Genomic DNA, 12,584 nt, shown 5'->3' on the forward strand with positions numbered 1-12,584 from the left:
TTGTCACAACTGTTATATGCATTTGTTGTCTCAGGTGTCACTCAAAAAGCATCTTCACCCTGTCTTGCTCTTTTCTTCTGATGCTCCTCCATCAGCATTTTAAAAAATATTTCCCAGCCACCATACTTAGAGTTCCCATGTTCCCCTTTCCTGCCAGCCTAATGATAGAAGTTTCCTCAGTTCTTGGGTTGTCATGGGTTTAAAACATGAATCAACAGGGGGCGGGGGGAGGGGACAATCAAAAACCCAGTTTCTCAAACAGTCCTAGATGGTACCTTTTTAGCTGTACATAAAGGTCAGGCCCAGACATCTGATGCATTGACCAGCCAAGAAAGTGCCATGACTTCCCAGAAGGAGGATTCTACAGGTAATTTACCACCCAGTGGCAGCTTTTTTTTTTTTTTGGATGAAACAGCACATGAAACTTTAACTCCCTGCTCAAGCATTTAGTGAATCAACAGCTCAGAAAATGCTTGAAGTCCCCTGTTCACATGGAAAGCAGTGGTAACCTCTCTGATTTACCTTTGGTCCCTTAAGTAATAACTCAGTAACTGAGGTAACTTTATTAATACCTACTTGACAGACAAAAAAGGTAATGACAGTCTTGTCATGACAAGTCTCATTGTGGCTGTTGCTTTCAGCTCCTCTTTACTGGAAAACCTGACTCATTTGCTACTTTTGTAATACACAGTAATGCAGAGTTGGGGGATTCTGTGATGGAAGAGCTATTTGGATTCTGTGATGGAAGAGCTATTTGCAATTCAGTTGTAATCAACACGGTTCATACAGGATTGCAGGATTTTGTGTATATATATATATATATATATATATATATATATATATATATGTCTGTGTGTCTGTGTGTCTGTGTTTGTACACACTCTCTCCTGAATCTAAGGTGGTCTTGTGTGGTTGCTTTTGCAAAACAAAATAGTAAGGACAAAAATAAGCTTCTTATGGGTACTTAAAAGTACCTCCACAAGCAAAATAAGCTAAGAAAGTATAGGCTGTTTTTATCTTCCCTTGATATGAACTTAAGAAACCTATAGGCCATATAGGCCTATTTGATCACAGAAAAAGTGTACAAAAAGGCATCTCTCTGCAGTCAGACAAAACACAAATATTAGCCATCCCAAAATTACTGAAGGAAGAGGAGGTGTTTGGTATTAAGTATACCTTTTTGATCACAAATAGAGAATAGGTGACAACATGATACAGGTGGTCTGTATCATATTTTGAAAAACACTTAATAAAAATGCTTCAAACTCTCCCATTGTGATAAGTGATTCACGAACATTCTTGTGGCCATTTCAGTGGGGCCAGTTCAGTGGGACTCATTGTTCAGCATATCTGTATTTGTTGCTCACATGTGTTGTAGTTCCATGTATAGTCCTTTCGAGCATCAAATGCCAATACCAAATGCAGAAGGTTTTGAAAATTGGGTTGTACTTACAGCCTCTGCAGGAGTGCATTCACATCAAGAATAACTTATGACCTAATATGTCTGTTCCAAAATAAATTTCTTCAGAGGAAACAAGTGATGTCCAACATGGAACATTATAAAATAGAGTTCTCCTCTTTCCTGAGAATCACTTTGGAGCAGTCATGCAGGGAATATGTACCATGTTCATTGTGAGTAGACCACATGCTCATCTCTCACATTAGAGAACATCCTATCCCAATGGTGTATTCCAAAGGCCCAAAGAGAAGAGAAGGGTTTTTATACAACTTACTGTTGCAAACTGGAAAAATAAAACCAGCATAACACAAACAAACAAACAATACAGAGATGTGAAGTATTTCCATGAATACATACACGCTGGTCTTTTCCACCCAAATAAATCTTCATGCTACCATAACTATTCAACTGATTTTACTTCAAAAGATATGGGCAGATCTGCAAACATTTTCCCCCACATTTTTGTGGTTTTCACCCTTTCAACCCATTTTCTGCTATGGAATTAATTTACAAACAATGTTTGTTGTTCCCCAAATGACTGTATGTGAAGGATACCCTGTGCAATGAGGCATTTCATACCATTAGGGCCACCCAGTCTGCCCCTGGAGACACGTCCTTCTGAAAACTGCATTAACGTTTCCATTTTTACATAGTATTTGAAGTTGAGAATTTTCTCTTAAATGCTTGGCATAACCTTTTCATTACTCCATAGTATACTTCTCACACAAAATAACAGGCAAAGAGGAGAAGAGGATCTGAACATATTTTTTATGGTGTTTATGTCACAGAACATCTGGTATTACCTTTGATTTTAAAATCCTTCTAGCATGTTAGAATTTGTGAAATTATTTTGATCAAAAAGCATTTAGTCCATATATCTTGATGTGTATCATAGTAGCTCACTAGGTCCTGAGAACTAAATGATACCATTTTTTTGACAGAGGAAAAATTTTTCCGAGGCCTTGTGGGTGGGGTCTAGCATCAGGTACCTAGAACAGGAGGTTAAACCACAAAACATGAAAAACTTAAGCCATGACAATCTTCCACTATACTAGGCATGTTAGCACATATGTTTGTTCACAGAAGCATTGTTTCAGATTAGGATAGATGTAGCTGATAGACACAGCTCCACACTATTCCTGGTACCTCTGTAACAAAATTTAAGGCAAAGCATTAGGCTTCACAAAACCAGCATGCAGTATTTGGGTACAAGTAGCCCTATACCCTACAGGCATAAGTATCCTGAACAGTCCAAAAAGAAGTGGTGATGCAAGTGCTGGGTGTGTTGCTTGTAACCAGCATTGCTGCAACAGAGCTACTCCAAACAGAAGTCCACACACAGTCTTTGTAAAGTTCTTCTTACGGGTTTTTCAGTGCTGCAGCCAGCTGGTCCTTTGTCCTCCTCCTCCTCCCCAGGCTTGGTGTGTGGGGCCCAGGTTTTGGAGGTGTGTGGAGGCCATGCACAAGCAGGGGCAGCTGCTGGCATCATGGCCCTGGCCCACCACGGGGCAGGTACCAGGGCAGAGATGCTGGCAGAAGCTCCTGCCCTGAATGCCCGTGGCAAGCTGGGGTGCACCTGGCCCCCAGCACTACAAACAAAGCAGAAAATCAAGAATCTTTGTCTGTGGCTGAATGTTATTTGAGCCCGTGAGCTTCACATTTTCTAGCTTTTCTGCATGACCACAACAGCTAAAACGCAATTTCCTTTTTAATTTGTTAACCAAAGGCAGACACCTGTCTTCTAAAACTTGGATTTGAATTCCCCTTGTGCCCAGCTAGTCTCTCCCTTCTCCTCTCCTCTTTCTCCTCTCCCACAACACTCCAATGCTCAAATTTTGGAAGATTTATGCTTGAGCTGCTGGAGCTGGCAGCATTAGATTAGTAGCAGAAGGTGGTATTCAAGTAAGGGCCAAAGCAACACAGAATTGCAGAGCTGGATACAAGAGCAAATGGAAAAGAAACACCTACCATAAGGTACTTTGCATCAGAGCTGGCTGCAAATTTTTCACCAAAGCAAATTTTTAGTGAAAATTATTCTTCTTGGTTTTCTGCATGTGAGGTGTCCACTTTTGCATTTGGCCTTAAAATAAATGTGGACTACCAAACAAAAGATATTACAATAAGTATATATTCCAGTTTTCAGCCAAATTGTGTTTGACAAAAATCTGTCAATTCCCAGGGGAGAAAAGAACCTTTTTTCACACAGTCCTATTTTATAAGCCTACAGTATACAATACCTATTGTTTTCTGTGTTGTTAAACCTCTTACCATGGTTCAATATTGCAGCTGGCTGCCATGCTTGTGTTTGTAAACTGAATATCTGTGGGGTAGATTACTTCATCATTTATGAGTATCAATTCCCCATTTGGAAAGGGAACATACCACATTTTGTCTGTTCAGCTGATAAGCATAGCAGCTACTGTCTCTTACTGTGCTTGGGTACAGTGCCACTTAAAATGGGCCTTCAGTTTCAATGCACTAATGTTGTGCTAATGTCATGCAAACAATACAGAGTAATAGCCTTATTAAATTAATATCTTCTGATCAGCTCCAAGTGGGCAAAGAAACACATGCTCAGGTTATTTTTTTTCCCCAGAGAAAGGCCTCATGAAGCAAATCTCCCTGGTTCTCTGACAGTAGATGATGTCTATAAATCTTTGCATGTCCATGCTGTTTGCTGAGCAAACAATGAGGACAGGGGTATCCTCTAGGATTATTTGTGCACTGGTGATAGAAATCACATTGATATGAGGCTAACTCATTCTTTCCTGTTCCTCAAACAGCTCCCCAGATTATTCTCTGTCTCTTTTTTTTTCTCCTTTCTCAAAAGGATTTTATTTCTGCACTGTCAGTAGAAATGCCCATTACATAGTGGTGCTATTTCATGGCAGCTGCTTTAAACATGCTTGCCATCAGCAGATCTGAGCTCAAGTTCAGCATGGAGAGGAGCTGTGTTTGCAGGACTGTCATCTCTGTGGGCTCTTCCCAGAACAAACCAGTCTGAATTTACTGACCACACCCAGAAGAGAGGGTCTGGCAGGAGAGGTCCAGCGAGGCCTCAGCAGTGCTTTCATATCCCACGCCCATCACAGGGAATGTTACTTGTGTGCAGGAGAGTTGGAGTTCCTTCCCAGGTGGGCCTTCATAGGATGACAGAATCCTGAATTGTCAACGCTGCCACTGTACAGCACCAACAGTGTCTCCAGCCACTTGTGTCCCGCTGGACAAGTCCATCTACACAGCATTGTAGATTGCCTCCTGGCAGGGAGGTGTAATCCAGCACAGCATCGCTGTCAGAAAAGGGGAAAAGCTCCAGGAATAAAGATGAGAAACAAACTGAGGATGATGCAGTCTGCTTGCTTTATTCTAGTCTCTGCTTTCAGGTCCTGATACGGCTCTTCTGCTGGCTTCCCTCAGAACCAGAGCCCTCACACAATAAGTAATGCAGACCGAGTTCCAGAGGTGTGCAGAAACAGTATGATTTAGGACTCAGCTCTAAACAGAAACTGCAGCAGTTTGGTGCAGGCAAGCAAAGGATGTCACAGGCATACAGAACTCACTGCCTTCCCTGTGTATCTCAAGTCTACAGATCTGTAGCACTTGGCTTTGGTTGCCTCTCTGAACTTTGCCTAAAGCACGTAACACTCATGAATCTGCAAAATTGGACTGAAAGTCTCCAGAGAAGAGGATTACCCAGGAGGATTTTAGTATTTCCTGCTTCCAGTTGGGCTGGAACCAACACAAAAACAGCTATAACAGTATTTGGCTCTGACATGCCTGGTCCCAGCCAAAAGGCAGAAAATTTAGAGGTATGTAAAGATGAAAAAAAAAAAGATGGGAGATTGGGGTGAGGAACAGAGTTGAGCTTTTGAGAAACTGAAGGGGAAAAAAGATTAACTTCCATCAGTTTTTATTTGTTTCTGAAGGATTTTGCTAACCTGCAAGGCTAGGTCCTCTCTTCTGAATAACACCTGGACTTTTGTACAAAAGAACAATCCCTAAAGGCTAGATTTTGGGCCTTTGGCACTGTTTTATACCTCCCAGAACAGAATAAAACTGCCAACTCAGACTGGGATCTAGCCCAGAGTTTGTATTAACTAAATTATTTATTTAGCTGATAATTACAGGCTTCCTGGGCCTGAGTCTCTTTACACAAGTACTCTGTGGAGACCTCTACTGAATTCAGAGGAAAGCATAATCTTCTCACTGTTCTTCAGCAGATCTGGCAATAGTTAGAAGGACTGCAGCAACCCTGCACTAATACAGATCCATGCACAAATGTAGCACTTCAGAGAGAAACCACCTATCAAGATAAACAGTGGGAACTTGCTTTGTGCACACATCTGGAAATGAAGGCTTTAGATGTAGCACTTGCAGATTTTTGCTGCTTGTGACCTCCCCCACCAGCACAACAAACTGCACTTTGTCAAGGGGGAAGCTGGATTTGTACATCTATGTGGCACGAACACAGTCTCTCTGACTGCTGGCTGCATTGTTCTGCTGCATGCAAAACAGAAAACAGACCCTTGTAAAAGCAAGTAACAACTTCAATAGCAATCACAAGGCATCACAAGAATGTACCTACTTATAGCAAGGTTGGCATGCAGATTGCCTGGGAAGCCCTGTGGTTCTGAAGGTGCACAGCGAGGTGCCTCACCAGCCTCTCTGGGTCTCAAAACAACTCATCCCAGCTGGCACCGCCCCGTAGCGTCTGCGTGGATCAGCATGGTCGTGCCTGAGGGCTGCTGCTCTATGGCCACGTTGCCACTGGCTTCTTCTTCTCACTCTGATCCCACTCGAAATTTATATTCTTAGACCCAATCTACATATATTCTGTATTCTTGCCTTTACTCTAGAGCTGGATAATCTGGTGTAGACCAGCTGCTAAAAGCTCTTGTGCTCTCATAACCTGCCGTATTAAATACCCTGAGCTGGTAAGGGTAGTTCACACCAGGGGATGAAGGAGCATCTTGATTGAAGCTATATGTGTCTGCAAAGAGTGTAAGTGCAGCACCAAGGCTGCTGGGTAATTTGCTTGTCCAGCTGGGAGAGAAGGTGGGCAAGGAGAACAGCTCTGGCCAATGTCACTGGCAACCCCAGGCACCAGCTCCATGTTCAGCCTGGAGCAAGTGGGCAGTGTGCGGGATCTCAGCAAAGGTCTTACTCCTGGGTCTTCCCTTCCCACAGCCCTCTGACGGATGGGACAGCTGATAGTTCTTGACTCTTTGTATATTTTGGTATGAAGCTCAGAAATTTGGCCATCCCGCTCTGGTGAGTCAGCCCACGTGCATCTTGATAACTGGGGATGTTCATCAACTCCTGAAGAGAGGGAATAATCTAATTAGGTTCTCACTAGTCATAAATTTGGAATTGTAACAGAAAATTTAAAAAACTAAGTGTTTCCAACTGGGTTTCATATCCCTGGAAGATAACTCCATAAATGTTTGGGTAATGGTCGTCTAATTAGATATAGATTCACCTGAACCCATTCCATTGTGGGAAAAATAACTTAGAAAAATTGGCCTTGAGTGATAGCTTGCTTTAGTTTTAAAGCAGTCACCAAATGAAAACCCTTTTAATACATACTCAATCCCAGTTTTCATTCAACAAAAAAGGGGCAAGCACTTTGAATACCAAGGGCCAAATTAAAATGAACCTGCATATAAAAAGAAGATAAAAATAAAAGCCTTTGGTTTAACTTACAAATAAAAGCATAAATGCCCTTGGTTTAACCTTTCTGTAGCCTCTTACTCACAATATCATTTACACTGTCACCCAAATGCTTGAAGAGGAAAGCTTTCCCCCAGGATCGTGACCTTCTCTTTGTTTACTGTGGTCTTGCACCCCAGATTCATGGATATAACTCCTACTGCACATGCTACCAGACCACCCCATTTGTAGCTTTGCTACATTTTTGTCAAAGAAAAAGCTTTGGGCAAAAGCTTTTGCTTCAGTTGTCTCTTTTTACTGGCATCTTAACTTTGACATCTTTCACCACCTGGGGCTTAAGAAGCTTCTTGTAATTGAGAAAGGGCAAGTCCAGCACTTATTTTCCGTGGTCCTGTGCCATGCAGGTCCCACTTGGTTATCAATGACAGTGTTATGAAAGTTCAGCAAGGCTAAACACTCGTTAACTACTTACAGGATTTTTTGGCTCAGCAAGTAAATCCTTCAACAGTTCTGCTTGCTTATTCTCATTAGACAGCATAACTTTGAGGCTAGACAAGAGGGGTTTTCACAATCTATGCCTTTGCAAGCAGAAAATCCTGAGTGTTTAGGGTGCAATTCTTGCAGAGCTGAGATGACACAGCCTCTTTATGCACAACTGTTTTTCCCTTTCCAAAATCAGAGTACAACTGTGAATGTAAAGGATCGTAAGGACTGCAGCAAAACAGATACTAAAAAATAATCTCACCCTCCCACACTCTCTGGGTCTAGGAAAGCAGGATGGTTGTTGTCACTTCTTTTTCTTGGGAAACGCCTACCTGCTTCTCCTTCAGAACACTGGGGTATCAGGGATACAGAACTAGATCTATTGATGCCCAGGGTTAAGGGGAAATTGAGACAGCACCATACCATGATCCCTTTGACCCAAATTAATCTCACTTGAACTCCAGTTTAGTCCCTGTGCACCTTTAGACCAAAACACTTCTGGGGTCCAGTGAGAGCTAGGAACACCTTGATTTAGACACTGCGATGGAATTTAGGTTAAATGAGTGCTACCGCAGGGATTACTGTAACATGCATATATCAAACCAGGAGTCCCGTGGAAAGGAAATATATATGGACAGATTCTTGGTAGATGTTTCAGAGATGTTTATTTCTCCAGCCGCATGGCCGGGATCTGCCAAGGAACTGTTGCAGTCACGGGACCCGAGGGTCCTTCTGCCCGCGCAGGGAACACAAACCAACCAATGGGAACGAGGCTGAGCAGGGGCAGGGAAACCCCGTGTCTGTGCCCTCAGGGCCCCTCTCCCAGGGCTACATGGCAGGGGGAGGAGACCCCAACATCTCGCCCGTTTTATTTTAATAAAAGGAGAATGAAAACAACTGGATAAACATAGCAAGAACAGTTTCAAGACAAAACAAGCCACCCTCCTGAGTCTTTAAATGTCGAAACAGATTCTGTGGAACATCTTAGGGCTGACAGAAGGGAGACAGAACTCTCTGAGCATGCTTTGTGGGGAAACTGAGGCAGGAGAGGGTTTAATTTCTTCCCTCCCCCTTTTCATCCCCCCCTCGGCATCGGAGAGGAATTGTAGGGAAAGGGAATTGTATAGGGAAGCCATGGGGTGAAAAACAGATTCGGAATAAACTGGGGATGGGGTAAACTTAGGAAAGGGTTCATATTGGGTATAGGGTAAAAGGGGAAAGTAGGCTGTGGGTAGGGAAGTTGCTGGGATGGGTATTGTTTATAATTTTGTGTGTAACGGCTGCCTTTGACTGGGATACCTCCAGGCCCAGTAACATTTGCTGCTTGTAAACCCTTCTTTCCTTGCACTATATCAAATTGTCCAACTTCCCCATCTCCTACACTTTGCAGGTAATTTTTAGGGTTATTCCTTTTAATGGAGTTCTATGGATGAATAAATCTTCTCCTGTATCATCTCGTGTTATAAATCCATAGTTGTTTTTTACATTGTACCATTTCACAGTTCCTGTGATTTTCGTTGCTATAACTTCTCCTATCACATGCTTGCGTCTTCGTTGTGGCTGCTGGTCCCACGTGGCTGCCACCTCGCCGACTCCGATGTCTCGGCCGGGCCCCCGCGTTGCGGCTGCTCCGCGCTATCCAAGCGGCGCTGCTCCGGCGCGTGTCTGGGCTCTGTGCGGCCCCGCGTTGCCATCGCCACCGGCCCCATGCCCTGTGAGTGGTTTCGCTCGGCCAACTCCACGCTGCTTTGAGTGCGGCCCTGTTCCGGCTCGGTGCTGCGCTGCACGGCTTCTCGTGTCGCTGTGGAAACCGCCGCTTCTCCCTCTGCAGGGCTCTCCGAGCCGTGTGCTCAGAGCGGCCTGCCACGCCGATGCCCAGTTCCTGGCTGCTTGTGGCCCACGGCACCCACGGCGCCGGCGGCATCGCTCCCTCACTCGCGGCCGCGTGGCCGGGGACCCCGAGACAGGGATGGGGTCCGCAATAAGGCGCGCGCTCCCGAGGGGGCCGGGTGCATCCAGCGCAGGCACCTCCGCCGGCACGGCTGCAGTCATGTGCTCCCGGGATGGCGGCCACGCAGTCTCGGCCACGGGATAAGTATGATCTTCTGCTTTAGGGATAATGGGACCATACAAATGTTCCTCAAGAGCTTCACTGATTACAAGGGATGCATGGAGAGCTTCTATCGCTAGTCCATGTTCTGTTTGATCCCTTACCTTATCCCAGATCTCGTCCCAAAAACATCCATGACTAGTTCCAGGAGGTTCAATATCAAAAAGTAAGTCTCAAGAAATATAGAAGAAACTTTTGAAAAGCCAGTTAAAAAAAATGTTCTAGATCTCCCGGTTCCAATACTTTTTTGTTTTGTTGTTCAAGGATTCCTTAACTTCTAGATACATTTTTTTCTGTAGCTCAGAGAGACACATTTCCCACGATTCTTCCATAGTCCAGAGAGAATATCCAAACCAAGATGAGAAGAGAGAGATCTAGAGCGGTTTTTACTCACGAATTTTCTGTCCTTAGGGATCCGTGTCTTGCCCGTATTCCTCCACCATTTGCTACCGCGGGGATTACTGTAACATGCATATATCAAACCAGGAGTCCCGTGGAAAGGAAATAGGTATGGACAGATTCTTGGTAGATGTTTCAGAGATGTTTATTTCTCCAGCCGCATGGCCGGGATCTGCCAAGGAACTGAGGCAATCACGGGACCCGAGGGTCCTTGCCCACAAAGGGGAACACCAACCAACCAAACCAATCGGGAATGAGGCTGAGCAGGGGCAGGGCAACCCCGTGTCTCCCCTCCAGGGCCCCTCTCCCAGGGCTACATGGCAGGTGGAGGAGACCCCAACAAATGAGGATTCTTTTGGTGATGAAGTTTAGAAATTAAATCCTTATCTGGATGAGGCAAATTGGCATTGACTATAAATGTGCATCAGTACTCTTGCTTCCCTTTCAGTGAGAAGAGTCGTTCGGCCTGCGCAATAGATTTTCAAATTGCCAAGGACAAGCAGAGAGCTTCCACAAACCTCAGTAGTAACTATAGTGTTTCCTTGGCGTAGTGAAAGCTGTGGTTATGCCTTCTTCATTCTCCCAGCCTTGCCTCTATGCAGAATTTCTACAGTCTGGATCTTCTTCATCCTTTTCAATAGCAAATAGCCCTATCTTCAGTTTCATACCCACTTCAAACTCACCCTTTATATCGTCTACATTTCTTTCTTCTGTTTGGATCCACATGACAAATATCAGCTCTTTTACTGACTGCTTTTCCCTTCTTATAAAAATTATAGCAAAAAATGTAAGTAAGTGTCTGTCATGATTTCCCCCCAGCCAGCAGCCAAGCTCCACGCAGCCACTCACTCATTCCCTCACCAGCAGGACGTGGGGAGAGAATCAGAAGGGTAAAAGCTGGAGAACTCATGGGTTGGGATAAAGATAGTTCAATAGGGAAAGCAAGAGCCATGTACACAAGCAAAACAAGGAATTAATTGACTGCTTCCCATGGGCAGGCAGGTGTTCAGTCATCTCCAGGAGAGCAGGACCCCATCACATAACAGTGACTTGGGAAGATAAATGCCATCACTTCAAATGTTCCCCCCTTCCTCCTTCTTCCCCCTCTTCATATACTGAATATGATTTCACATGGTCTGGAATATCCCTTTGGTCAGTTTGGATCATCTGTCCCAGCTGTGTCGCCTCACAACCTCTCATGCACCCCCGACTTCCTCACCAGTGTCTCAGAATGAACAGCAGAAAAGGCCTTGGCTATATGTAATCCTTGCTCAGCAATAACAAAAACATCTCTGTATTATCAACCCTGTGTTCAGCACAAATCCAAAACACATACCAGCCACTATGAAGACAATTAATTCTACCCTAGCCAAAACCAGCACAGTATCAAAAACTATAAAAAAGATATGTCATTAACCAAAATGTAACATACTCATTTTAGGCCAGTTTCTTAGGAAAGACAGAGTAAAAATTTGCTTCAGTATTTTCATAATTTCTGCTTTATAACAGAAGCGACTGATTTATTTCAATAAAATTTGACAGGTGTAGAGAAATCTTAAAATACTAAGTTCCAACAACTTTGAAATGTTATCTAGTGCAGCTGAAGATACAATTTCAGCCACTGGGAAATCAGAGCTAAAGAGAGGAGAAAGACCCTAAACAGCCCTTCTACCTATGGAAAAGCTGCATTAAGAGCTGACCATCTCTCAGGCCATATGCTATTTTAATAATACTTCCCTAGGTTTCCATTCCCTACCTTTAAGCCATGTGTCTCATTTGTTGGGGTTTTGGGTTTTTTTTCCCTTGTGTTGGGGGAAAGCACTGGTTTCACTTGTCGAATGCTTTTATTTTCCCTTTCGTAAGCCAAATATCTGGTCATATCAATAGTCTTGTGGGGAGTTTGTCATGCATCATGCTGCACAAAATCACAAACTTGGCCTTAATTTTTAGGCCATTCACATACTGATCTATTGTTTCGGCATATCTGCAGGAGTCTGATATCTGGTAATAAATAAAAAGAGATATCCAAATGTCACATATTTCTTGGAGCTGAAATAGTCCTGGAACTGATCCATTAGTAGAGTTAACTTTGCATTATCCTTTTACATTACAGAGCTGAGACTAGTATCAATACATCATGCCCAGTCACGTGAGGGAAAGCAGATGCTTGTCATTTCTTTCCTCACCATCTTGCTGGTACATAAATACTGTTCAAGCATTTGTCTCCCTCTCTCCCATGCTAGGATAAGATCTCTGTAAAAAAAAAAACAAGGTTTGTCAGGGTGCCATGTGTCTGCTATTTTCCCCATCAGTCCAAAGCAGTAACAATCCAGCTGCGCTGGGGTCAGAGACACTGTGTGCAGGAACAAAGGCAAGGTATGAACTAACATGTTGTATGTGATTGCTCTAGTCAGGAGCTGAACTAAGAGACTGAGGTCCTTGACATAAATCCAAGCACCATGT

The sequence above is a fragment of the Corvus cornix genome, chromosome 1, assembly GCF_000738735.6.
Source record: "Corvus cornix cornix isolate S_Up_H32 chromosome 1, ASM73873v5, whole genome shotgun sequence".
NCBI classification, from domain to species: Eukaryota; Metazoa; Chordata; class Aves; order Passeriformes; family Corvidae; genus Corvus; species Corvus cornix.